The sequence below is a fragment of the Agelaius tricolor genome, unplaced genomic scaffold (assembly GCF_023055355.1).
Source record: "Agelaius tricolor isolate 1412-34295 unplaced genomic scaffold, bAgeTri1.0.p SCAF_53, whole genome shotgun sequence".
Taxonomy (NCBI): domain Eukaryota; kingdom Metazoa; phylum Chordata; class Aves; order Passeriformes; family Icteridae; genus Agelaius; species Agelaius tricolor.
The window spans coordinates 904,295-931,881 of NW_027269313.1; the positions used below are offsets into that span (position 1 = coordinate 904,295).

At 42.2% G+C, this 27,587-nt stretch overlaps 1 long non-coding RNA gene across 3 annotated transcripts in view; it reads right to left on the bottom strand.

Annotated features, from left to right (window-relative positions):
- The window catches only part of LOC139604592 (uncharacterized), a 62,422-nt gene extending 35,350 nt beyond the window's left edge, over positions 1-27,072 (bottom strand). For all 3 annotated transcript variants that reach the window (XR_011684019.1, XR_011684020.1, XR_011684018.1), the window contains exons 1-3: positions 26,730-27,072; positions 24,212-24,313; positions 23,539-23,619 (exon numbers count right to left, since the gene is read on the bottom strand). This is a non-coding gene — a long non-coding RNA (uncharacterized lncRNA). The remainder of the gene's footprint in view (positions 1-23,538; positions 23,620-24,211; positions 24,314-26,729) is intronic.
- Between the last annotated feature and the right edge of the window lie 515 nt (positions 27,073-27,587).

Consider the following 27,587-nt stretch of genomic DNA (forward strand, 5'->3'; position numbering starts at 1 on the left):
ACTGGACCCGGAATTTCTGGGTGATGCTGTCTCAGTCTAACTCATTGAGTGAGGAATTTCAGCTCAGACACATGACAGAATATGACTAACGTGAGGCATAGAGTGAGCAGGCTCTGTCAACAAAACACAAACAGCCGCAAATACACTCTGATATGCGTGTGTTTGTTTCAGAGAATACCTGCTGTGACTGCATGCTGCTATTTTTTCCATTTACTAGCCCAGAAGAGATAATTACAAAGCAAAATGAAAAAAAAAAAACCCAAAAAAAAAAAAACCAACTGAAATTAAACTTTCCACAAGATGACAATATTTCAATGCTTTAGCAAACACTTCAAAGATGTTTTCCAGTGTTGGTGTTCCATGTACACTTCCAGCCTGACCTAAGCCCCTGTGAAAGCCATCAGAATCCCATTCATTCATTTCCATGAACTCAATTTAGGCCCCATGTGTGTCAGTAATCAACATTATCTCTAATCCCGTCCTCTGTGTGTTTACTTGCATGCTCAAAAAGAGAAGTCAAGCAGGTGAAAACGGCAGCAATGTCACATTTTCCCACCCAGCTCTAAAAGCAGGATCCAGTGGGCATGAATTTGTGTGGGATGAAGGGATAGAAGCACCTGCAGGAAGGGGTGGCTCAGTGCTCATGAGGCTCCCAGCAAGCTGGGCACTGCCACCACCCCCCAAAAGTGTCACACAGTGGGGGTATAGCCAGCACTGCCACTGCCAGTGTGTGACAGCATTGGCACCAAGGATGCCAATTAAACAGAGGCCTCCTTTTGGAGTTATGCAGGGAGGGATCACCCGATGAAACTGAACCAGAGGGGAGTGTCAGGATCCAAAAAAACACCAAGGAATGCTATAGGACAAATCAGGAGGCAAGAAAAAGCATTGCCTCAAATGCACACGCTACTTTATGCCCATGTATAGCCAGGTCAGTGCTAGGGGGTGACACCAGCCATTGTGTTGTTGGTACATTTGGGACAGTGCTTCCCACTGCAGCTAAACCAGCCTGTCCAGGGGAAGTCTATCAATTTAATCCTGCCTAGGATCCAGCCAGAGCTGTCATTTCCCACCTGTGCTAAATAACTACTCGTGTATATTCATGAACAGTGGTCTTATTACTAAGAATACACCTAATGTGTATTGCACTGTAACAGGAGACAACTTACAACAGGCCTATTAAAGGAAATCGCAGAGATCACAGAATTGACACATTCTGTTTAAAGGCAGCCACACTTACACTTGATTGCATAACTAGAGACAAGTTTGTTATGTTCCTCATCTTTCATGAATACTCATATTTACTAGTTTAAAACGCGAGATAAAAGCCAGACAAGCTTTGGCAAAGGAATGGGGGACAATATCAAAATGATAAACTAGGCATATTTATAGGTGTAAACAGATCTAGAAAAGGAAGCCTTACATATAATAAGCACTCAGTGATGTGGGGCAAACACTGAGACTTGAAAGCAAGAAATATCCAACAACTTGTAACATCAAAACCAGCAATTGCAATATCAGGCAAATAAAATATGAACAACAAATAAGCATGCATAAGAAGGGAACAACCACATTAAATACTTTGATCATTGCTACAGAATGAGTGTTTTACAACAAAACAATTCGTAATTGATTGTGTAATTATTAGTAAATGCTGATTATTTTGCGACAAAGTATAGTTTTTCTAGCTCATACCAAGGATGCCATGCTGCATTGCAGCTGAAATTTTAATTTTGGAAAAGTGAGGCAAGGTATCAGGAAGCATGCAGAAGGAGTACTGAATTGTTTGCAGTGAATTAATGCCACAGGTCTGGGTGACATAATACATCCAGAATTTTAAAACAGTGAAACAAAAACATAATAATAATAATAATAATAATAATAATAATAATAATAATAATAATAATAATAATAATAATAATAATAATAATAATAATTCTTTAATTTTTTTAAAGACCCACCAAAAAAAAAACCAACAGAAAAAAAAAGAAAAAAAAAAAAAAAGAAAACCAAAACAGAAAAACCAACCAAGCGAACAAACGAAAAACATTGAAAGCTAGAGAAGCATCCTTACATGTTTCCACATCAAGGCTGTGTTAGGAGAAATGGCTTATGAACTCAAAAGTGAATTATATAAGGCAGTTATGTGGTTTTTGTTAAAAAAAAAAAAAAGAGCAGACAAAGAGACATAATAAAAAAGGAACACAGACTGGAGCATGTTAACATCAGCAGTAGAGACAGCCTGGGAAACTATTTTAAGAGATCAAGAGTAAAAATATTTAGAAAAGTATGAACTGACTAAGAACAGGCGATGTGAATATCTAGAAATGGAGATCAAGTCTCCCCTGTTGGAATTCACTAGGAATGATGCCTCTCAGGTCCAACAGCATTGCACATTTGGAACAGCAGGAAGGTCTGCTGACATCTCCAGAGAAGCTCCTACACACCCCTGGACCCCTTTTTGGCTTTTTTGTGTCCTGCACAGAACCCACGATTTCACAGCTCCTACAGGAAAGAAATCATGCAGTGAGGAGCTCGATTCTGTGGCTAGAAAATCCCTTCTGAATTAAACCCAGAAAGCAAGAGGAATCTGCTTCAGAATGCCTTAATGCTCTTTGATGCACAGCCAAAGATCATTCTGCTCTTCATATTTCCAGCACATTTAGCCGTAGCCTCTTCAGTTCTGCATTTTTCACATAAGTGGCCATTGTCAGTGCAGGAGGAGCTGTGAATATTCCTGTTTAGTCTGGGGTAGCATGACTGCAGGAGAAGCATATCTAGTGCAGGGAGAAGGAGAGTATATGTGTCATTTGCTGGCCAGCAGACATCCAAGGAGCTGATAGCTGAGAAGGCCACCCCAGTCCTTCTCAGACGAGGGTGAGCCATTAAAATCAGTGCAGCTCTGTTTATTTCAGCTCTGTCATGCTTGGTTAGGGAGCAAAGACATGGCAAGAGAGAGGCACAAATAGTCTGGAATAGTGAGCATGCATTAGCTGACACCAGCTAGGGATCTCATCTGGTGATGAGACCAGGGAAATGCTGCCTGGGACATTTATGAGCTGAGGGTGCAAGACAGTTTGGAGACCACTGCAAGATGTTATTTTTGATCACTTTCTTCTGCTGAAATAGATGGAAGTCAATATGATAGCACTGGAGCAGATGCCAATGTCCACAGCCAGAAGCTATTAGAAAATTATGAATAAAGCAACTCAGAAAAGTTTGACATTTTGCTGAGCAGGAGCCTGGCAAGAAGAAATATTTCTCTTCTCCATTATGGGAACAGTGAGAAGGAAATGTCACCAAAGTCTAGATACTGCTGCTCAGTAAATCCCATCTTCTTGTCACATGTCAGTCAGCAGTGGTCTCATCAGGTTAGGGAAGGCAGCACAGGAGGAATGGCACAACTGGAATCAGCCACTCTGGCTAATAAGTGGTGCAACAAACTGTGCCAGTTGCCTCTTGGAGCCCGTGCACAGAGAAACCAGGCCCAGGATTCCACGTGGGCTCTTGGTTTCTCCAGAAGTTGTCATTTTAGGAGAAAACCTAAGATTGCACCCAGAAACTTCCAAACATTCTTTCAAGCACCCTGTAACACTCAGTAGATGCAGCATTGCTGCAGAAAACTTTAAGCCAGTCACTACTTTGTAACCCTCTACCCCACAGTTCCTCTTATCTCCACTTTCCTCAGATGGTCAGCCCTGACCTTTTCATCACCCGAGCCACTGACAGCCTTTCTTACATCCCTCCAAACAAATACACCAAAATCCCAGCAGCTGGGACACGTTTACAGGATTGACAGGAACCCTGGCAGCCCACCCGAGTCAAGCTGGAATGGTGCACACTTCTTGGGGATGAAAAGGATTAGGAAGCAGGGCCTGGTGCTGGTGTAAGCCCCCCGTGCACAGAAAAGGCTGGGGGAGGAGAGGTGATGCTCTTATGGAGAACAAGGACAGGTGGGGTCTGTATACCAATGCTGCCATCTCAGATGCCTGTGGAGAAGAAACAATAAATACTAGATAAAGTGCTCTAAGGGTTAAGAACTTCAAGGGGATAGCCTGCACAGTCTCAAAGAAGAGATAATAAAGAGTGTGTAACACTAGATCCAGCCTCTATGTAAAGATAATCTACTCGATGGAGGCTTAATCCTAGCAAGAGCTGTATAAAGTCTGGGGAAAAAGGGGGTATAGTGTGAACCCTGAATAGTCTAATTGATCCCAAGAGCAGAGTTCCTTTTTATATGTAAATATCCCATCTCTCTTCAACCCCTTGATCATCCAGGGTCTAATCAAGGAGTTCCTAAAAAGACATCTGCTGTCAGGAGGAAAACCCATCCCCTTGTACAGAGCTCTTCTCTCTCACCTAAGGTTTCAAGCTGTGAGTTCTTTCATGTCACTTTAGTCTCAGAAGTTCGTGGACATCCTCTGGTGCAGGTGATTTGGGCACAGCACGGACAAGAGGGTCTCTGCCCATCACTCCATGGCCATGCTGGGCACAGTGGCTCCAGAGACAAAGCAGAAGAGCACCAGAAAACTCATGGGATTGCTTCAGGAAGTTTGTGAGTTTTGAGCACTTTCTTCTGCCTAAAGAGAGAGAAGTCTGTGGCAGAAGCTCTTTTAAATGAAGGCACCACACCCTTGCTTCTGCAGAAGCCATCTGTGTTGTATGACCAAGAATTACCTGAGAACCAAGCAGACAGGCCTCTTGGGTGCTGGACGCCAGCATAACTCATTTCCCTGTCCTCACAGCTTTGGTGTTTTGGTGAATGCAAGAAGAAGCACAAAAGGCTGCTGTGGAGCAGTCCATGCAAACTTCCTCTTGGATAATCCTTCCCCAAGGAGTGATGAACCAAGGGCACCCTGGCTCCAAACAGCACCATCATCACCAGAGGAGCAGCAAGGTCACAGTTAATGGTGATGATGATGCCCCTCCATCCAGGCCCCGCTCCTCAGTTAAAGAAATATGGTCAGATGGGTCACAGGATGTGCAGGCAGCCTCAAAGCCCCTGGAATTTTCTGCTTCAGCTGCCTCTTGGCACAGAGAGGGAAGGGAATGCCATTCCCTGCCTAACACTAATGTCACAGACACTGATGGGAATGGGTTAGGATTTCTCTGGTCCCTTCAAGTAAGCTCGCCTTCTGGGAGAGTTCTGCCTTGGACTTCCTGACAGCCACAAAACCCTGCTCCTCCTAAGAAGAGGGGAGGTGTGAAGACAGCTCTTCACCATCAGGGTGCCAAGAAGGGCAGTGGGAAAGGGATGGGATGAGAAGGGTTCCTCACCACAGGGGAAGCATTTCAGTGGTTTCCTCTCTTCCTTTTTTGCTTCTGCTCACTTGTCAGCTGGTTTTGCTTTCTTCATTATGTTGGGGAAATTAGAAGTTCCAGAGAATTATCTGGAAGCCAGAGTAGGAGCCAGTCCCCTTCTTCACTCACTGTCTGCATAGCAGAAGGCAACAAAAATCAGCAGAGTTAAACACACCACAGTCTGATCTGAGGCTCACTGAAGATCACTGACATTAATTAGGCTTCTGCCTTGCTTCCTTCCAACAGCTAAAATGGCAAAGCAGAGGGAAACTGTCTAGAAATAGATGATTTTACCCATCCTATGGAAACAGATCAGCAAAACAGCAAAAGCAGCAGATATGATTGGCCAAATGGTCTGTGCTTGTTCTGCAGAGGTCTCACAACATATCCCTCTTCACTTTGCATTCTAGATGTTCGTGTTTTTCTACAAATTGCATTGTTACTGTATATTTCCTTGTCTGAAAAATTTCCTTCAGTCAGACGAAAATAAAATCAATGCTATAGCTGATGCTCAGAATGATGTGGCCCCAACACACAAACACACACATCTGTTGTCAGAACTCTTCTGCTTTTCTTTCCTTTCTTTTAATACAAGTCTGGAATCCACTGAGTGTTCTTCAAGTCTAAGCTCCAAACATTTCAAACAGCACAAAAGGTATGACAAGATGAAAGAAAATGTCCACAAATAGACAGCTAGACAACTAGTTAGCAGCTGTCTGCTTTTCTTCAGAGTTTTTGTGTGTGTGTGTGTTTTTTGTTGAGTTTGGTTTTTTGTGGGTTTTTTTTTTCCCCCGGCAGGGGGAAAAAAACCCCAACTTTATTTTTCAGTCTTGAAGGAACTGACTGCAGATTCTTTTGTTCTGGCAAGATTCCAGCCCTGTTTAGCACTGGAAGTGGGGGAGGAGGTGAACTTATGATGCCATGTGTAACCTTGAACCTGAGAAATGTCTAACACAGTATGTGTACAGTTGCAGCAGCTTAAATGGCATTGGTCATTTTCAACTTTTGTATTGCACTGATCGTAACTTAATGAGGTTTTGGTGTTCTATCAAGTCGGGGTATTTATGCAGAAAAAGGAACCAAAAAGAGCAGGTTTTGATTAAAAATGTGTATGGGCTTTTGGGACCTGGTTTAAATATTTCAGATCTTGAGCAAGCATGGAGCCTGCAGTTGAAGTTATTTATCTTCTCCCTAGACAAATCTGGCTGGGGGGAGGGGTGGCAGTTCTCAAACGCTTGATTTTAATTACTGTTGTTGTTTGCAAGTATTTTTCTTCTGTCATTTCTGTTCTCCTTCTCCCCCTAAACAGATGATCAGCAGACAACATGGACTCCCGTCTAACTTGCAGATTTAATTTGGAAACCTGAGCATCCAACGCAAATATGAAACACAAGCTGCAGTTGGATTCTCCTCCAAATCTTTGCCTGTCGCTCGCTCGGAGAATTCAGTCGCTCCCTTTGTGAGGCTTAGTGTAAGGCTGGAAAACTTTCCCTTCTCACCTCCTTCTGGGTCTCTTTGTGTGTCCATAAATGAATGTGTGTGTGTGTGTGTGTGTGTGTGTGTGTGCACACGGGAGTCAGCATGCCAGACGGCATTCCACAGCAGAAGGTAATTTCTCCTTCCCTCTTTTATTTGCACATTTAGCATGAGTTGCATTCCTCCAGCACCTGATGAAAGAATGAAGTGATATTGTCAAAGGCTGGGCTGCAGGAGATGTGTGGAAGAAACCTCCCTTGTCTGGATGGATCACACATAACCAGACAGAGCAGAGTTTCCATCCCACTGAAATAAATTTGTATGGCAACACTTAACTCTGCAGCTCTTTCCATTAGCAGCTTCCAAGACATTTTCCTTTTTTTTTCCCCTTTCCTACCCAGTCTCTTCCCTGTACTTTCAGATTATAAGTTCTTCAAGACAGAGCATTTATTACCTTGTTTGTACAGCACCTGCTATGTTGGTTTTAGAGGAATGGTGATCTCAATTAGCATTTCAACCAGCTTTCATACAAATAACAGATAAATACATCATGTTAACCCCAGATTTGGATGGCTGACAGTAGTGCTTCAGGTTCAGAATTCTCCAGATGAAACTTGGGGCAGTGCTGGCCAGAGAGACCACATGGTTTTGCATTTCACTTGAACGCTGGGACATACTCTCCTCAGCACAGACAAACCTGAATCCTAAACTAGGGCTGCAGGCGGCCCTGTAGGTTTGCAAAACCCACCTTGATCCACCCCAGATGAGCAACTGTTGCCATATCTAACAGAGAGACTGCCTGAAATTTAAACAATAGCTTTTCTCATTTGGCTACAGATTTTTTTTTTTTTTTTTTGTGTGACTATTTCACCCCCTTCAGCCCAAAAGCTGTTGGGATTTTACTCCAGTGGCCCTGTATAAATGTAATCAGTCTTAACAGATAGTGACATCTCTCTCTGGAGGAAGAGTAAGGATCAGGTTCAGGTTGTTACCCACAAGACTGAACCATGGAGAAAACTCAAAAGGGCAGCTCCTTGAGAGTGGTAAATCCCCGCAGTCAAGCTGAAGGGAACTGTGTGGCTATGCCTTGCCACCTCATGCCTTGCTGGAAACACCAGAACCTCAAGCCCCTTGAACCAGTGAGGATTGTCTAAAATAGGAAGAGGCAGCAAAGCACACACAGCTTTCATTAGTCAGGGGCCCCATTTGTGCTTGTCAAGGTAACCCTGCAAATATTCACCTGCTTGAAGGGTGCCTGAGGCTCCTCCTCCCAGCTGAAGCCCTCAGGATGTGAACAAGACACACCAGCAGCAGCTGAAGGCCCTTTTCTGCTGCTTGCAGCAGTTCTTGAGCAAGGGTTTGTAGAGACAAGGAGGTCATTGTATTTTCAAGGGAATGCACGAGCTCAAGGCAAGTCTGTCACAGAAGTGGGGCTCACAGGCAGAGATGGGGCTGTAGGTGGGTTCAAAACAAAAACAAAAACAAAAACAAAAAAAACCAAAACAGGCTTAGTCCCTGGCCTTTTCACCAATGTAAGGAAGCACAGCCTCATGGGACATTACTCCAGCATCTTCCTAGCACTGTTTGAGAATAAGTGATTGCATCAGCCGTGGAGGACTCAGGAATTGGGCCATGAGTTAGCACAAGGTTAAAAAGACTGTGCAAATAAAAACTCGCTTTCAGCACAAAGGACATCACAGTTCAAGGCCAGAAGCTTCTCTCTGTTGTTCTGGAACTAATTTCAAACATGAATCAGAAGTCTAACATGGAGAGGTTACTGTCAATAACCCCTTCCTGAGAGTGCCTTGTTTAATGAGATGTTTAACTGGGTGATATGAGAATGAATTCATAAGCAAGTGAGGGAAAAGGTCCATTGCTTTCTTTTCCTCAGTAAGGAGGGAACAAAGGAAAAGAAGGAGACTGAACCATGGGAGAAGAATGGAGGAGACGGACAACAAGTGAAAAAGAAAGAAATTATGCGAGCATGCACACAATAACAAACACTTTACCCAAAATCAGTGGCTCACCATCAGGAAGATGGCCATGTGCTGCTAATAATGAAGACCCTTGGCAAATTCTTGCAGGCAAGGGTGAAGGATTTAGAACCCCAGCCCCAGGGGAGCTCAATGTGGAACTGTAAGACTTGGAAAGTCACTTTCTCCACAGCAGCCCAGCCAGCCAGCACACCTCAGCAGAGAGCACTGGGATGGCCACTGTACATCACCCTGTATAGCAGGATCATCTGTACTGTTTTTAAGCCTGCAGAGCAGAGCAAAATCTCAGCAATTTCAGGCCACCAAAACATTTCTTCACAGTAGTCCCTTCTCAATCCTGTCATCATCAACACATGGTAAACAAGAGGGTTCAAAATCTCAGGCCTGGATCTTGTACAGATGTTTGCTATCTGTTTGCTGTCAAGGCCCCCACTGATATCAACGAACAAGGAGCTCAAATACCTCTGTGGAGTTGAGCCTTGGAGTGCAAGACAAATACGTGGGAAGGATACAGGCACAGAGAGAGCTGTTTCACAGCCTCCAGGCGGCTCTAAATTAGATTAAGGCATTGCTCCAACTCTGAGCCAGCCCTTTGGAGATGCTTCAGCAGCCCACATCTGTGTTACAGAGCTTCACTGAGGACATTCACAGTGAGCTCCCAAGGAAAGACCCAGTGTTCAAGCAAAACACAAGTTGCCTCAGAGTGTCAGGACACAGGGTCTGAAATTTCCCCACTTTTTAAATTTTTTTTTCCTGCAGGGAGTCTGTTCACAGAGCTGGTACAAAGAAGCCTTCTAGGCATGGAATGCTCACTGCTTTGTGTAGGCACGAAGGAAGGAGGAAACAGGACACTTCAGGTATTTATTTCAAAAGTCTATCATGCATTTGGATGGCTGCTAGTGCCAAAACTAATCATGCTGGTGGAAGAGGTACAGAAGCAGAACAAGCAAAGCATGGAGAGCAAGTAAAAGGGAAGGAGCCTGGAATGACAAGCAGGAAAGGTAACTCTACAGATCAGAGGGTTTTCAATGTGTTGCACATGCTGCAGCCTTTTAAACAGCATATTATAGCTCCTGAAACATTTTAAACAATATAATATGGTTCAAAAGTTTAAAAATATGGCATGGCATCTCCAGTGTGTAACTCTGCTGGAGCCAGATAGTGCATGCTGCCCTCACAAATTGAGAGGAAGAGAATTAAATTTAAAGAGGAAACAAATTGCTCATTTTAATCACCCATTGTCCTTTGAGGATCTTTTTCTGTCCCCTTCATAGTGTAATGCAGAGTAACAGGCAATTGCCGTGTCCCCAGCTGATAGTTAGGCTGCCCAGGATCCCAGTGTTATAAACTCCCTATTTTCTCTCTTTCTGCCCTCTTTCAGAGATGCATCTTCATATACACTGAGAATTGCACCAGTGCCATTACCTTTGGATAGAAAAGCCTGAAAAGTGAAATCATTGGCAGCCAAAGGCAACATAATCAGCTGTTCTCATTACTTCCACAATACATGGGGCTTGCATGTGGAGAAGTTACAGAAGTGCACGGGGCTGACTAATGAAAGAGCAGAAGAGATGGGCACGTGAGGCATTTGCCTCAGGATGAGGAAGTATGGCATTATCTGAACCACTCTGCACGTGGAAATCATCCCTCCCCGCTATTTGGTGTCCTTCAAGAGACAAATCCCACCCACAAGGCATTTAATGGACTCTTGCAAGGGGCTTCATTAACTGAGGCTCCAGGGCATCCAAAATACTTTGTGCAGGCCCAGGTAAGTGAAGGGATTGAATTATACTTTACTTTGCTAAGCTGTCTTTTACCCAAGTATGCTCCCAAGTAAACTGTCTTTTACCCAAGCCATCTTTTTACCCAGGTATAAATTGCAATGGGTGCAAACTGCAAACTGTACTGCTTTGAGAGGAAGGGGAAAAAAAGAGGTAATCACGACAAATTATACTTTTTCAAGTTATCATCATCTTGCTCTGTCTCTGTCAAATTGCTCCTCAAACACAGCAGTCTGTGAAGCCACCTGATTCCTCTGCTTGCCTTTTTTTTTTTTTCCCTTCCTCTCTTTGTACTATTTATACTTCTTGGATAAAATCTGCACTTTTGCATATCTCAGCCATTTCAAGGGCTGAGATGATGAACTGCACTGTTTAGTCCTTTCCATCACGGTGTCACTACTGGTCATGTCCCTGATTATCTCTAAGGACAATGCATTCAATAATAGATTCAATCCAAATCTGTCTATAATTATGATCAAGGATGATGTACTAAGTTATATATGTGAAGGAATGGTTCATTTTTCAAGCCTACATGTTGTTTTCCAAATTCTTTGTAACCTTGGTCTGCAACTTCACCAAGCAGTGAATGTGACTTTTCACTAAACTGATTTCACCTCTCTAAAAAAAAAAAAAGAACAAAAAATAAATGAGCAAACCATCCTTACACACATACATTTCACACACTTTAACTTTTTTACTACTTTTACCATTTCGGGGATGTTGGTTTTCTCCTGGGCTTTAGACAAAACAAATTCAGTTCCCTGTAAAGCTCACTTAATATCTGGTGTGGGCTTTTGGGTGGTGAAAGGAAAAGAGAAATCTGCTCTGAAAAGAAAACTCTGCTCTTTGAGCTTGGTCTGTGCTCAGGACTACTTCAGTGCCTTTAGGAAGGCAGGTAGAGGTCTGTTATTTCTTGCTTGGACCTTTAAAATTCCTCCTCTGCTCCTTGCCTCTGCTGGGAACAATTTCACTGCAATTACTGAAACGAAGTCCCTGAATTCCACTCTGTAGCTATTCACATGACCCTCAGTGTTTTGGACTTGATTTTTCTCCAGTTTTCTCCACAACAGGAAGAGTTGTGAGGAAATTTTCCTCAGTCAGTGGCTTCAGGTTTCTATTAAAAACTTTTGCTACTTGTAACACTTCTCAAAAACCTTTAAAAAACAAACCTAGCATTGGAATTATTCAATCAAATGGTATTAAAAGCACAGATTATGCTTTAGAAACCACTTACAAAGAAGGTTTTTACAGATCAGTGAGGACGCTAGCGAGGAGGGGCCCCTGATATGAATGGAAACGTTTGTTTCAATCCTCATTTATCTTAAGGCCCGGGTGCTTTCTGGACAGTGAAACATTCTTCTCCTCCCTGCACTTGGAAAAGTGAGGATCAAGTTGCGAGAGAGTGCCCTTGAATGCTCAAGTAAGGAATTTGCTAAGTGGCCTTCTCAGCCAACGCAGCTCCCATGCTAACGGTGGCTTCTTAATTCCCTCTGCCCTTGGCTGCAGGATTACCCATCCTTTCTTATCACCACCAGCTGAGCCCCCACACTTGCATCCACCCACAAAACCATGGCCACTTCTCATGTTTAAAATGTTTGCCATTTCTCCACCACGCTGAAATTTTAACCAAGCCTTGATAAGGATGTAAAAAAAACCCCACAGCTTTGTAAAGGTCCCGGTGTTCTTAATTTTTTTTTTTTTTCCAGGGCTGCTCAAGGATCTCTGTAACTGCATGTTTGCGTGGGGCTGCTCCAGACTGCCTGGATTCCACACACCCCTACAATATAAACAGGATAATGGGTTACTAATTGTCACTGAGGCCACCAGTCATATGGATCTGGAATCCACCTAATATTTAAGGAAAGCACAAGACATTGGAATGTTTCGGTCTTCTTACAAGCAAGCCTTAGATGGGTTAAATCTATTTTAGCTTCATTAACATAGTCAGTGCAAATGTGGGGTCCCACAGAATCCCTTCCAAAATCAGCAGAGATGCTCTTCAAGAGAAGCGGAGCCCAGTCCTTGGTGATGCAGTGGCCTCCACAACTGTATCAGACACCAGATTTGCAGCCCTGTTCTAAAACCCAGCTTCTGTTGATGCTTGTGGAATTTTAGCCAGAGCAAAGATCACAGTGTTTGTCCTGCAACTTGCACAGCTAGCTTGAAGCTTTTCTTCTTCCTGCCATCCAAAGCTTCTTGGGATTAGACGGGACTGATATTGATGTATGAACATCTTAAAAGGACTGTACATAGCTTCCAGGCTGAAGACTAAACATTGCTGCGTAAAACAGATTTTGGCAGTGATTCTATAGGATGAACCTAATCAGAGCAGACAGATTACAATACATGGTAAAGGCATGGAGTTGAAAAGAAAAAAAGGACTTGCTCTGCAGTGTTGCATAATACATTCTGGAGAAACTAGAAAACCTTTCAGAGCAGCTGGGACAGAGGGAAATGAACCATTTGTTCCCAAGTGAAATAAACAAAAGAAGGAAATGCTCCAAACTGTCTCCAAACTAGGAAAGGAATGGTGGTGAGAAAAGTGACCAGAGCCTGAACAAAGCTTTTCACATTGTCCAGTTCCTGACAGTAGCTCTGTTTCAAATGCACAGGCCTATATCTCCTCATCCCCTGGTCAGTCCTGGTGAGCCACAGACTTGTGCAAGGGAATGCAGCCTTTGGCAGACATCACTGGATGCCTGCAGCGCAGCACCAGCCAACACAGCTGCTCTGTTTTGGAGTCCTGATATGTCATCTGATGAAGGAAAAAAAAATCAAAGCAGCCCCTTCTTGCTCCAAATCACCTGCACTGCTCTGGATGTGACCAAGAAAACATTCCAGACACCTGAGATGAGTTTGGCTGAGGAACATAATTTTCAGTACAAAAAACCCACACAGAAAAGTTCAGACAGAGTGGAAAGACCTGAAAATCAGGAGAAGGAGAGAACTCTCTATGGTGTCAACTGTGAAACATTAAACACAGTCAGTCATATCTTCATATCTTCCTTGCTTATGTTTTTTTGTTACTAAAATGTGACTGTTGCATTGGTTTGTTTTTGTTTTTTTTTTTTTCTTTTGTAGATGACAACCAACACCATCAAGAAAGAGAGCACAAAACTGACTCCTGGTACCTGCTTGACAAGACTGTGAGTTCTTCACATCACCCTTCTCCTTTTAAGACTTAAAGTTAGGGACCATTCTGACATTTTGATTCATGTAAGGAAACTGCTAACTTGAACTTGAGAACCTGAAAGAAAGCCAAGCAACCATCTTGTCCAGGCTTGTTGCCTTTATAGAGCATCTCTCAAGATTTTATATTTCTGACTTAATGCCAGTACTCCTTTCCCTTTTAAAACAGAACCCAAACAAGGTTCTTGTTTCAGCAATAGCACTGTGAGTCAGTCTGAAACTCTAATCATGTTGCCTTTCTGGGGAAGTCTTACTGAAAACTTAGGAGATAAATTGTTCATTCTTTTATACAGCCTTGTATTCAGAGCCAGTGAATTGAGGCAGAGGGACAATTGTGGCAATTCACCCATGCATCCTGATTCTCATTTATTCAGTCCCCTTCTCAGTGCAGACTGGAAAAGTTCAGTTCCCTAGGTGAGCAGCTAAACCACTGGGCATGCCCTGAGGGACACACCTGGAGCACTTGCGAGTGGCTTCATGCAATAACACCTCCTGATCTCTCTTGGAAATGCACTCAACTCAAATCAGACCTTTCTCTTCCACACTTCTGGTCAGCAGGCTGCTCCAGAACCTCCTTCAAGTACTTAAGCATCTTCACCTATTTTCCAGAGGAAAAAGAAAATCTCTACACAGTGAGCACGTAGCAATTTCTTCCTGTCTTAGTTCAGTTCTTTATTAAAAAATTGCCTCCCTCAACTATCCCCCCATACCCTGCTATACTTAAATTCAATATTCATGTTCCCTCTTTTGTGTCATCCCCCTAGGAGGAGCAGATTCATGTTCCTGAGTTTCTGGATTTAAAATAAACTGCATGTCCAGAGCTGTGCACATGTGTATGACGGTGTGTTCTCACTTCGTGCTCATTCTGCAAGACTGAACTGCTGGGAATGTATCTATCTTCTCATGAACCCTAAAGCACACATGAGGACTCCCTTTAGCCCTTGGTTATTCTGCAACAGTTTACTGAGCTGGGAGTTGCACTTCACCTGTTCCTTTGCCAAGGCAAAGGAAGAAGGTAAATACATTTCAGTGGCTGGGAAAATTAGACCCTTCTTGACCTTGCATTTTCACTCTGAACGCAAGGACTGTTCTGCTTGCCTAAATTCCCATATTTTTCCTCCTTTCACAAGGAAATAGCGCAGTTCAGGCAGTTGAGAGAGGCATTTGGAGGAGGAACAATCAGAAGAGGGTTTCATGTTGCAGTGGCTTCCTGAGTGAGAGAAGACAGGCATGGGAAATAATAACTCTGCTGCAATGTCAGGGCTGAGGAGATTTCTATTTCCAATTTAAATGTAATTTTAAGAGCTCTTTGTAGCAGCAAGGGTTCACTTCAAGAACCTGGAGGCTTAGTACACAAATTGTGTAGTCCACAAAAAGGTTCCCATCAATTTCAGGGTGACGTGCCTTATGAATGTGTGCTCTTATGCTGCAATCAGGAATGAGGGAGCACTTTAAAAATGCTGGTGCTGTGCAATATTTATGGGGTTTTTCTTCCTTCATCATTCAGTTCTTGCACTCTTCAGGCAATTCCAAGAGCTGCTCATCTGTAGATTGTGATGCTTGGTTTTCTTCAGGGATACCAAAAGAGGGACTGGTAGGGTGATCTTAGGAACATGGTAAGAAAGTAAAATCTGTATTGCTGGGGTTTGTCTCAGGTTGATTCAAAATAAATAAAGAGAAACTTAATGGTTGAACACTAAAATAACAGACTGCCCACAAATGCAATGCCCTGTGATCTGATATACTGCAATTCCTGTAGCCTTCAAAAGGTAAATATGTTCTCACCATGCTTCCCCACATAATGTTTAGAAATCCACACTGGTGTTTTTCACAGTGATTAATTATGTTGAATTATCAGATGGACTAAAAAGGAAAGGATTTTTATTCTGGAAGGACAACTCACTGGCCAAAATGAAGGAGAAAATTAAACACTCTGCAGGCTTTTCAACTCTGAATATCAACAAAGTTCTTCTAAATAAATTCAGCCGTAGGAGAGAAAGACAGACAGACAGTTCTGAGAAAATGGTCAATCTGACACGTGCTTGAAAGGTATCCAGTCTGGAAAGTGGAGAACTCTCCAGACCAAGAGGGGTCAAATTTGCAACTCAAGTCATGTCCCAATTTTTCACACATGTAGCAGCATTCACTTGATTTCCATAAAATATCGAGTAGCTGAAGCAACACTCACAGCACATCCTTGCAATCTGCTTAAAGCAAGATTTCTGAAATCTAGTAGATATCAACTTTAAAAGTTGATACAGAGTTCCTCCACGCTATCAATGCTCTGGGCTGCCACCAGCAAATATTAAGAAAACATGTACAAATAGGAATGCCATCTTTGCTTTCACTCTTGGCATTAGAGCAGTGAAATCCAGATATGAGGAAGCAGAGTGTGAGGCTGTGTTTCAATGTCTCTCCAGCTGTATGAAAACCCTGCTCAAAGAGCCACCCAAGGGGATAACTCACTTTTTTCTTCAAACATTTTTCTGTGTTTTTATTACTGAAGGGGAAGTGCTGCAGGACTTATTTAGGGAGTGATAGTGGATGACAGATTAAATATGAGCTCACAGTGAGAGACTGTAGCACAAAGAGGCAAATACCATACTGGGATGTGGAGCAGAATTACTTGCAAGACTACAGAGGTTATTATTCCTCCATACATAGCCCTGGTGAGGCCCCTCTTGGAAAACTGTGATCAGTTTTGGGCAACTCAATATAAAAAGGAAGTCAATAAAATAGAGTGACTACAATGAACAGTGATAAATATAAGAGGGTTGGAAGGTATGATGTATGAGCAAGGGAACCCAACTTACTAAACACAGCTGAAAGTTAGAGGAAAGGAAAGGGCAAGGGGAGTAGGGACACGACAATGCCAAAGTAGTCATAGGTGGCTGGAAAACTTGACTGTGTCTGCAGATGTATTTCAGAGATAGCGAGCAAAAAATGTAATTTTTCATGGAGAATTTTGAAATAGGTTTAACCAATTCCCTTGCTCCTCCTCATCTTATCGATATATTTAGGTTATGGGAGGGAACAAAGTAATTTATGGAGGGGAAAAAGAAAATAAAAAGGACATTTTGGAGAGAAAATAATATTTGCTCTAACAGAAAAAAGAGAAGAAAACAAACTGGAGTGCACACCTCCAAGTGCACACACACAGGTTCTCACAACTAGCATATTTTGTCCCCAAGATAAAAAAAACCTTCATGGAGAGTTACCAGCCAGCTCTAATTAAAGGCTGACATCCAAACTTCATCCTATCCTTAAAGATTACATTTTCCTGTGTAACTTTATCACAGTGCTCATGTGACCACTCTCAGCAGCCTTGTGTCCATCACCACGAAAGGCCAGCACTGTGTTTGGGAAGGCTTCCTTCTGGATGGGCTGGATGAGCTCCACCTGCGCTGGTGGTCAGGGAAGAGCAGCTGGCATGGCTCTAAAACAAGGAGAGCTCTTAGGTTTCAACCTGCTGAAGCCCAGACCTGCTTGGGTATCTCCAAGCACTCAGACTAATGTAATTAATAACGAGGTGGCTGAGCCTGCCTGGGGGTGGAGGTAGCAACTGGAGCTGGAGTGCAGGAAAACTGAAAAAACCAGCCCTGCATAATTCAGACAAAGCTGGTTTGGAGCTGGGGAGTACAGAAAAATGCTCTTTTTGCACTGTTCATTCCCACTCATAGCTTTGCATTAGCTCAGCTGCACACCTGCAGTTAATACACGGAGCTGTCTTCTGGAGACAGTCTGTTTTATGATGTTGTTTGCATAGTCCTTCCACCAGCTTGCCTGTTTCCTGGCAGTTCCCCATTCTTTCAACGTCCTGGGGAAAAAAAAATACACTAGAACCAAATGACTTGTTTAACCAATTTCTTCCCTGCTCTCTCCCTCCTTTACTTTTTCCAGGACAACTAACAGAGCTGGACCATCCCACTTTGACTCAACAATATCTTTCTCCTTCCAACTATTCTTCTTTAGACTTGAAGTGCACTCTGCTTATAAATCTTCCACAAAAACTGGTGTTTGCTTTATAAACCTTCAACTCCAAGCACCATTCATTTTTGGAATTTATTAGATTGCATTTATTTTCATTGTATATTCTTATAAGTTATCCTGACCATCTTCCCAGTCCTTCTTCATTCTTTGTTGCTCATGAAAGCAATATTCTTTTGTAGTTGTTAAACAGATCCTCATCTCTAAAACAAATAATCTTTTCACTTTCTTACCTCACCCTTAGAGTAGAAGTTGGGTTCAAACATTGTTTCTTACCATTCTTTTTTTTTCAATCAGAGCAGGAAAGATGCCAGAAAGAGACACTGCCACCTCTTTTGAATTAACTCTTTGGCACTGGCCAAGTCAATAGGATGCTTTCCCTGCACACTGAGCTGTGATTAGGCAGGAGCCTGACAGAGGAGCTGTGAAAGCACTGGGAACCCTGGAGCAAAACCCCTCCCTGTCCCAGTGCTCTGAGCCCCGTGCCAAAATCCTGGCTCAGCTGTCAGCTCAACTCCAACCCTGCCTTCCTCAGGGGCTGTTTTGAGAATTGTAGGCACCTGAACCACTGCTGGGAGAAATTGAGCAATGGTTTCACAGCGGGATGAGTCCCAGAGTGTTCCCTGTGAAATTACATACTTTTAAACTTGAAAAAATATATATTTTAGAGGTGAATGCTTTTTCTTTTCCCTCTGCAATAGTTAGTGTTGCTTTTATTTGCCCTAAAGGAACAAGGATGCAGGAAAATATTGCCACCCATAAGCACTGTGGAAGGAAACTGCAGCAGGGTTTGTTGCAGGATGGAAGCTCTGTTTAGGATCCCTGTTGCCTCCATGGGGATTCTTACCTGTCTTTACATCCTGCCCGATGGAAAGGGGAGCTGCCAATCCTGACTCAAAAGGACACAGACAAAACAGAGCTTTTTGTCTGCATCTGCATCAGCCAAGAAACACTGAAACACTTCTCTTTGAACAGAAGAATAACATCAGTGCTCTTACCAACACTGAGATGCTCTAGGTCTGTAAAAAGCTGTATCCCAGAGATATCTAACTGTCCATCCCAGACTTTGAACCCAGTTGTGATTTCTTCTATACTCTACCAAAACTTCTTATTCTCACTCAGGCACCTATTTCTGGATGTGTAGACATCCAGCAGATTACATCTGGTTTGGGTCCATATTTGTTTGCTGCTGAATGAAGCCTCACTTGCAATAAAATTTGGTCATTCACCCACTGCCATTTCACAAAGGCTGAATTTGGTTAAAAAAGAAGCTTGAGATAGGTGCAAGTCTAATGGGAATTCAACTGAGAATCTCCACCTCGGCTAATGCTGGATGGAAACCATATAAAAAGCCACAATAAATAATTTAGATATTGTCAAGCAATGATTGCAATATTTGATAAAGGAGTATTTCCCTTTCTTTAACCTTGAAAGGTAATCAACTACTAACATTACTAAGAGAGATTATAATATCAAAAAACTTCCATATTGATTTACTTTCAACAGAACAAACAAGAAAAAAATGAAATCTTACAATACTGTTAACAGTGAGCCTGACAATGCAGAAGGCAAGACAATAACTCACTCTCCCCCATTTGCATGGTTGCAAAGGTAAAACTCCTGCACGGAGATTTTACAAAATTTCTCCATTTGGTTTGCATATTTAGGTCAGGCCCACGCTGAATATGGAGGCTCAGAATGTGGAGGCTCAGAACTGACAATACATGACTGCTTGGAAGTCCAGCACTGCTGCCAAGAGATATTGTGCTCAGGAGCCTGTCTAATACAGAATAATTCCAACATCCTTTTAGATATTATATATTTCATTGACACCCAGAATTACAACTTAGTCAAAAACAAGTCAGAAACCCCAAGTTGGATGTTCTGAGAATCCCATTTATACATTAAAAAATACTCTCTGGGAGGAAGGAAAAAAAAAATCCCTCTCCCCAGTAACCACAGCAATCACGTCGACAGAAACAAGTGCAACGGGCACACGGAACATTTTGAAGGCACAAGCCCATTAGCATTCTGGTCAGGACTGAGTTTATTAGGCATCTCTCCAGCCTGGGTAGCACTATGGAGGCTGTGTGCCTCGGGGGATGTCAGCTTAATGAGGTGCCCTGGCAGTGGAGGGGATGTGCACCAGCTGCTTGGGGCCACGTGATGGGCAGATGCAGGAGCAGCAGAGTCAGAGCTGCCCATTTCCCATCTTCCCAACACCCACAGGGTGGACAAGGAGTGCACAGTCTGCTTTAGCTCACCTGTGGGCCTGGATGATGAAAGAGATGGTTTTTTTCTCCTTTCTCCTTTGGTACCCAGTTGCAAGGAAGTGGCCAGACACAAGCGTGAGCTTTGAGGTCATGGAATCATGGAATGCCTTGGTTTGGAAGGGACATCAAAGGTCACCCTGTTCCAACCTCTCTGCCACTCATCTGACCAGGCAGCTCAAAGATCTAGAAGTTGTCAATGTCCACCATGACCTTGAACACTTTTAGAGATGGGACATTCACAGCCTCTGTGGGGAGCATCTGCCAGGGTCTCCCCACTGTCAAGGTGAGGAATTTCTTCCTGACATCCACCCTAAAAATTCCCTTTACAGTTTAAAACCATTGCCCCTTATCTGTCACTACCTGTTTTTATAAAAAGTCCCTCTCCCTCCTTTTTTTAAGCCCCCTTCAGGCACTGGTAGGCCACAGTGAGGTCTCCCCAGAAGAGCCTTCACTTTTCCAAGTTGAACAACCCCAGCTGTCTCAGCCTGTTTTTACAGCAGAGGAGCTCCAGCTCTCTGAGCATCTGAGGACCTAGTCCCCACAGGTCCATCTGTCTCTTGTGCTGAGGCCTGCAGACCTGGACAGGCAATCCCAGGGATCCCAAAAAACCTTCACAAGGGACATAGCCATTGTAGTATAGGGTTGCCAGCCATCAGCTGGGTGAAGCCTGGCACCACTTCTAATTTTATCTCAAGAAGTCCCCAGCCAACTGGCTGAGGGGAGCTAAAGAAGGAAAGGAAGTGTCAGCTGTAGCCACAAAAAAGCAAAAGCATTTGTTCCAGGAATACCTCCATAAAGACCACAACAACAAATGATGGATGTTCCAGGAGAGAAAGTTCACAGTGTCCTGGAACTATTTATATTCTTTGATACAAAATAAAATCTGGTGGGGGCCTAGCACAGGCTGCACAGTGAGGCTGTGGATGCCCCATCCCTGGAAGTATTCAAGCCCAGGTTGGATGGGACTTTGAGTAGAAACTCTGTAGAAAAGGAGCAAAGACAATTCAAGTACTCCACTCTAATGCCATGACCTAAACCCAAGACCATTCATATTCCCTCTATAGATCCTGATAAAACATTGAGTTATTTGTAGTTCATATAAGCACTTCAATTTATCTGGGGAGGCCTTCATTGTCCTTAGTTTTTATATGTGTTATTACTCAAGCTCCAGGTAGAATATTTTTTTTTCTTTTTTTTTTTTTGGGGGGGAGGGGTGTGCATTAGCACAGATTTGAAGGAAACATGTAGGTGGGGAGCATAATGCTTCCAATTGAAACGCACTAGCAAGCACAGACTACAGTAGTTTAGAGATTAAAAATAGGATCATTTGGATGTGTGGATTTGAATATGATTTATGGATCACTTCCAGAGACATTATTGTCGCTTATCATTCAGATGGCTGTGAAAGTGAAGACTATGTGGGAAATCAAGCAAGAGATACATTGCCTGCAGAATGGGGAAAAACATTAAATCTTGGAGTTGCTGATGCAGCAATTAATATTGCAACCTTCACTGCCTTCAATGCACAGAAGAAAAGGGTAAGATAGCCTAGATGTCTGCTTCCCATAAATAACTTATCTCAAGACTTAAAGGCAGAGACAGGCTTAAACATTACACACTGAAGGCCCTTTCCCATTTGCCTTGGAGGAAATCTTTAAAATAGGAGCCAGGGGTGAATCAGGAATTTGTACTCAGGACCCTTGGGCTGCTCCAGCTTACACCTCCAGGTCTAAAAGAATCCAAAAATATCAGGGCAACCACATCTTCAGCAGGGATGGATGGAGATGAGGAGGTGTGCTCAGGACACTTGGTGTCTAAAGTTCTTAACTAGAGCAGTAATTATAGAAAATTATAGAAGATCACAACTTTCCCAGCTGAAATTCAGAGACAACCCTTTAGACACCAATAATGACATTATTTTAGTGATTTGTTTGTTTGTTTGTTTGGGGGTTTTGGGTTGTTTTTTGGTTTTTGTTGCGTTGGGTTTTTTTTGTGTGTCTTGTTAGCTTGGTCCAGAGCAGATCACAATTGCCAAACAAAAGGAAGCACTGGCACAGAACTTAAATACCTGGCTTTCCTTAGTTTGCTTAAAACAGTGGGATGATTCCAATGGTTTCAACAAATCTCACCCTGATTTACAGTGGCACAAGTGAGATTTGGATTATCTCACTTTTTTTTGTGTTTTATGTCCAACACTGTGAGGACAAAACCAAAACCAAACCCTGTAAGTCTGACCAAGCTGCCTGAAATGAGACCTTTAATTTGGCTTACCCTTTTTAACAGAAAAAATAATGAAAGATGTAGCAAAGCACATTTACTCCTCAAAGCAGCATACAGAGATAAGTAGTTTTAAACACACCTGCAAATAATTATCAGAAAACCTCAAGAGCACTTGAGCAGCACCCCAATATTTTTATCTTTTTAATGGGCTCTGTTTTACTGAGAAAATTATGGCTCCTTACCCAACACTCATGGTTACTCTTAGAACCATTTCTTCTTCACACATGAAACCATAAAGTTCAAATGAGACTTCTTTGACCTCACACATTTGTTATTTGTGAGATGGTTAATAAAAGTAATTATCAGTGGTCTCTGACAAGTGGAGTGAAAATCTGAACTCTTTGATGTGCAGAGAAAAATTGTGCATGTTCATCAAGAAACTTCATTTCTTTGGAGAGTTGTCCCAATGGCTGCAAAGTTAATAAGTCATTTCCAAAACTGAAAAAGTGGAGGCCCCTGAGAGAGAGAAAGAGACTTTGCTCAAAAATTTCAACTACAGCTGCCTCATAACCAGCTGTGAAGGTCAGAAATTACTTAAGGAATGCATGTTCGCAAACTTTTAATTAAAGAGGCTGAAGGCCAGTGCTAAGAAGGCAATCTAAGAAGGAAATACACGAATAAGCCTAACTTTCTTCACTGTAGATTTCCATTGGTGCCACATGTTTGTAAGAGTGGAGTCTGCGTGATGGGAGTGACAAGGTGAGTTACAGCCAGAATTATGGTCATGTAATCAACAGTGTGGATGTCAATACTGACCCAAATGTTGTCTTCTGAGCTGCCTCTTCTAGCAAGATCAGGTTTAGCAACAGCACTTTTTCAGTGGTGAGACTCAGGGTAGTCACCCCCTTGCCCAGAGAAGTGCAGTCAACCTGATGCCAACCAAAGCAAAAAATTCTACCTCTCTCAACAGAATGCCTAAGAGTTTTGTTTGAATTAGGGCTGAAATGCTTGGCCAGCAGGTAGAAAAGGGCTGTACACCCAGCACATGAGACCATCTGGAAGTCTTCTCTCCTCCCCACCTCAAAAAAAAAAAAAAAAAAAAAGGAAAGAAAGGAAAGAAAAAGAAAAGGAAAAAGGAAATAAGAGAAAAAAAATACTGTACGGAAAGTCCTAGTTAGTTCAATTAATTATCCACTGGCCATTTACTTAAGGGACTCGTTACAAATATATCCTCATCACAATGACAGGAAATCTATCTGAAAAGTCTGCAAAAGGGCTATTAATGAAGAGAGTTTCTAATGCCTAAAGCTGAAATACCTTTTCACTCTTTTTGCCAGTAGTTCCTGTGGGTCACTTCTGGGGTCAGCAGTGGTGTGCAGAGTAAAGACTCTGCCAGTGCTGGAGAAGAGGAAAAAAAAAAAAAAAGAAGGAAAAAAAAAGTACTTCAGTATTGTCAATCTTTTATCCTTGAACGATACACTAGAGGCTGACATTTAATACCCTAAGGATATAGATGTTTGAAAGCTGGTTATTGTAACAAAGGAAACCATCCAAACTCTGCAAGACCAAATGGATCAGATAAAGCTGACACTGAGATAAATCTGTTTTACATCCATTCTTGCAAAAGTTTTGCTAATCTATGTAGTTATAGCTTTCCTGGAGCAAAAGGAGAGGGGGAGAAAAAGGAACCTTACATTATAGGAAGTCAACATGCTGCCCCTATTTGTAATCTCCAAAGTGTAACATTGTGGTCAGAGAGCATTTTTCTCACAGAACATGGGTGAACTCCATAAAAATGAGGAAGATAAAGGAAAAAAATTGAGTAAAAACCACAGAGAGTGGGAGAGGGTATGAGAACAAACATGCATCATGCTCTTTGTGGTTGGACTTCCATGTTAACATAGATTCTGTTTGTTTGTTTAACACATGGATTCGGATCTTTCATAGACACAGACTCATCTTCCAACCAGTCAGAAACTTTAACACCTACTCTTCATTATCCAGTATTTATACCGCCAGATTGGACTTTCATATGGGAGCCTGGAGCAATGCTGGTACAGATGGCAAGATGACTCTCAAGAGATTGATGACTCTGAAGAAATACACAGTATTAAGTCAGAAGGTGCAAATGTTAACATTCCAGTGTAGAAAAGAAATATTCCTTGCATACGCTTCCCAGGTTTGTTTTCTCATGCATTACAAAGAGAAAGAAAAAGCCCTCGACACACCTCGTAGCTGGCAAACGAATGATAAATTTACTTTAGTTTCTTTTGTATGTCAACTGTTCATGCCTCAGGTACTTAACCTTTACTTTAAAAACATGGTTCAGATCCTAGCCTTGAAGGTGGGTGGGAAGGGGGGGATGGTATTCCTGTAAATGTTTCATTTAACAAAGGCAGCACTATAAGGTTCAGTGGTGAGACTCTGAATGGTATTTATTGTTTCAGATTTCAGGGCTCCCATACATCTGCTGCCTGTCAAAGGCAGATACCACATTCATAAAACAAGTGCCCTGTCTGAAGGGAAAAAAAAAAAAGACTCCTCTCTCTTCTCTCTAGCTCAGCTTCCAGGATTATGTGAGATGGGAGGCTGCAAGTGAAAGTTCTAATTTGCTGCAAAGATGGTCAACAAGAAAATCTTTAATTATTATAAAAAAGAGTGGAAATTTTTACTTTTCTTAAAAAAATGTTAGTGGGTCTAGATGCAGCACAACATTTTAAGAACAATCCCTCTTCAGAAAAGCTCTTAAACATGTTCTTATGTTTCTCCATGTGCCTAAGAACTTACTTTGCTGAAGCAGAGACCTAAAGGAGAACCATTTCTATTTGCACTAACTAAGCAGCTCATTTTTACCAGGCCCATTACATGATTCCTGACTTTATTAGGTCTGGAATGTATATTTCACCCATGGTGAGAAACATGCTCATTCATTTCTTATGATATCATAGTCTTCTCCATGGTAATCTGGTGCTATGTGAGGAAAAACAATGGGAGAGAAAACTTTTCATGCCGAGATGAAGACGGATAAGGAATTATGTTCAGCCGGGTGGGAGAATATATAAGAGGAACAAAACCACAGAGCCCCTGATTCTGAGGATCTGATTTATTTAGTATCTGGCATTGGCCATAAAGTGTGGGCAATGAAAAGAGGAGCTGACCTCAATGCCTCCTTAGCAGCAATCAGAAATTCATTTCAGTGTGTGAGCATTTAATTAGCTTCACTGAGTTTACAAGACCTTCAGTCATTTTAAGATACTCGAGGCAACTATGCCACACATAAGATTACCCTGAATCTGGAATGCCAGCCACTTAGGAAGAATGTCTGGAGAGTTTTAATTGAAGGGGACTCCTTTGTTTTTATATCCATTTGATGTGCCATTACCATTTCCTCCACCACTAATTTACACCGAGGGACTCAACTACTCCAAACAATTGTTTTAATCAGTAAATCACAGAAAACCTTCAAGAAAGTTTAAGGTTGTTCTGCGTCTATGAAAAGTCAAATGGCACCATTAAATTTTTAGAGCTAATCTAATTGTTACACAGTGCTGCCACTGCACCACTTCAGGCATCTGGGGAGAGTCATCACCTTCCCCTTTTTTACAGAAGACCTGAAATATATCTGCTGCATGCATTTATTGCAGGCATACAATAAATATATATAGAGTGGGATTAACTAACAGGAGGCAATTACTAATTTTATTATGGCTTCATGAGGTCTGTATATCAAGCTCCTCTCCCTGGCAAGGATGAGGAATTGCTAAATACAGCTAATTTCTGGGCTGCTCTTATTTATATACTGGATGCTAATCCCCTTCACATATCTCATGTGCTTCTTTCTTCTCAGAGATACTGTCCCTCAGTGACCTCCTCCCAGCATTTCATTAAATGCCTTCAGCCTCAGTAAATTACAGCACTTTAAAAACATTGAGTTTAGCATATAAAAAGAGAGAGAGAGAGAGAGAGAGAGTTTCTGTGCGCTGCCATGGGATAAGGTGCAGTGAAAATCCCATACAAGCTGAACTGTACTTCCTAATCAAATGGGTGTAACAGATGGCTGCTAGAGCAAGCCATCACAATGGAAATATCTGCAGTTCTCATGGTAACGGAATCTGCCAGGTCTGAGGGATTTGCTGTTTTCCAGGACATCTGAGCTGCAATCTCTTTCGAGCTGTCTAGCAGTCTCAGTCTCGCTCTCTCTCACTCTCTCAGCATGATGGAGATAGAGTTGAAAGGTGGGGCCTGATTTTGCATTCCAGCTGTGATTAAAGGCACGCACACACACACACACACACACACACACACAGAGGCAGCGTGGCGCAGAATCGATGGCGCTGCATATTCATCACGCTACCTAGAACCTCATTAACCACTCAGACAGAACAGCAAGGAAATTTTAATATTCCTCCCTTCTTTAGGCAGGAAAGGAAAGAAGTGTGGTGGGGGGAGAGGGGACGAGAGAGAGGAAGATGGCATGTATGTGGGGAATTAAGATGCGTGAGACATACCTTTTAATAAAGATATGGAGCAATGTTAAAAGTAGCAGTTGTTTCCATTTCATGGCAGTATGTCAATATGACTTAACATAGCAGAGTGAAACATCTGGCCTCAAAAAAAAAAAAAAAAAGAAAATCATTATGTTGAATTTCCAAAACATAATATTGAATCTCTGGAAGAAGGAGAAGGAGAAGAAAGAAAAAAAATAGGGCAACCATGTACCATAATACTGAGTAAAAGCTTGTGACAGAGCTCCTGGTACTGTGTAATTAGAAAGGTGATCCTTCTCATAAGGTGCAGGATAGCATAAAGACAATGAGCTTTAATTTTAAATCTAAAGAATTGGGTTTAAACCCACAGGGCTCTCTTAAAAGGTTCTTATATTTCTGCATGCAATTCAGAATCATCAGCAGGAAGAAAATAATCATTCATGAGACTTTTATTAAAGTCTTTTCCTTCAAATCCCTATCAATTTAAAGAAATAAGAAGCATACTGCCTTCTTTGCTAGACTACCTGCTAGAAAGCACACAGAGGGTTGATTCACAGCTGCCTATTCTCTTGGGTATTTGAGCCTGAAGATCAGACAACATGTAAGAATTCAGCCGTGGCTCAAAATGGAAACAAAGAGGACCATTCTTAAAGCAATGTGAAATGAAAAACTACAGGCTGTAGACTGTAGACCTTAGCATGCTGATCCACCACATTGTCCTTGAGGGCACTAAAGTTAAATACATGTGACAGCCAAAGAGACAGGAAAAATGCTTTCCAGAATAAAATGACCTGATCTCCTTTTTTTTTTTTTCTTCATGATGTAGAATAAGCCAGGAAAAGCAAGATCCTCAAGTGCCCACTCAAGAACTGGGTGTTC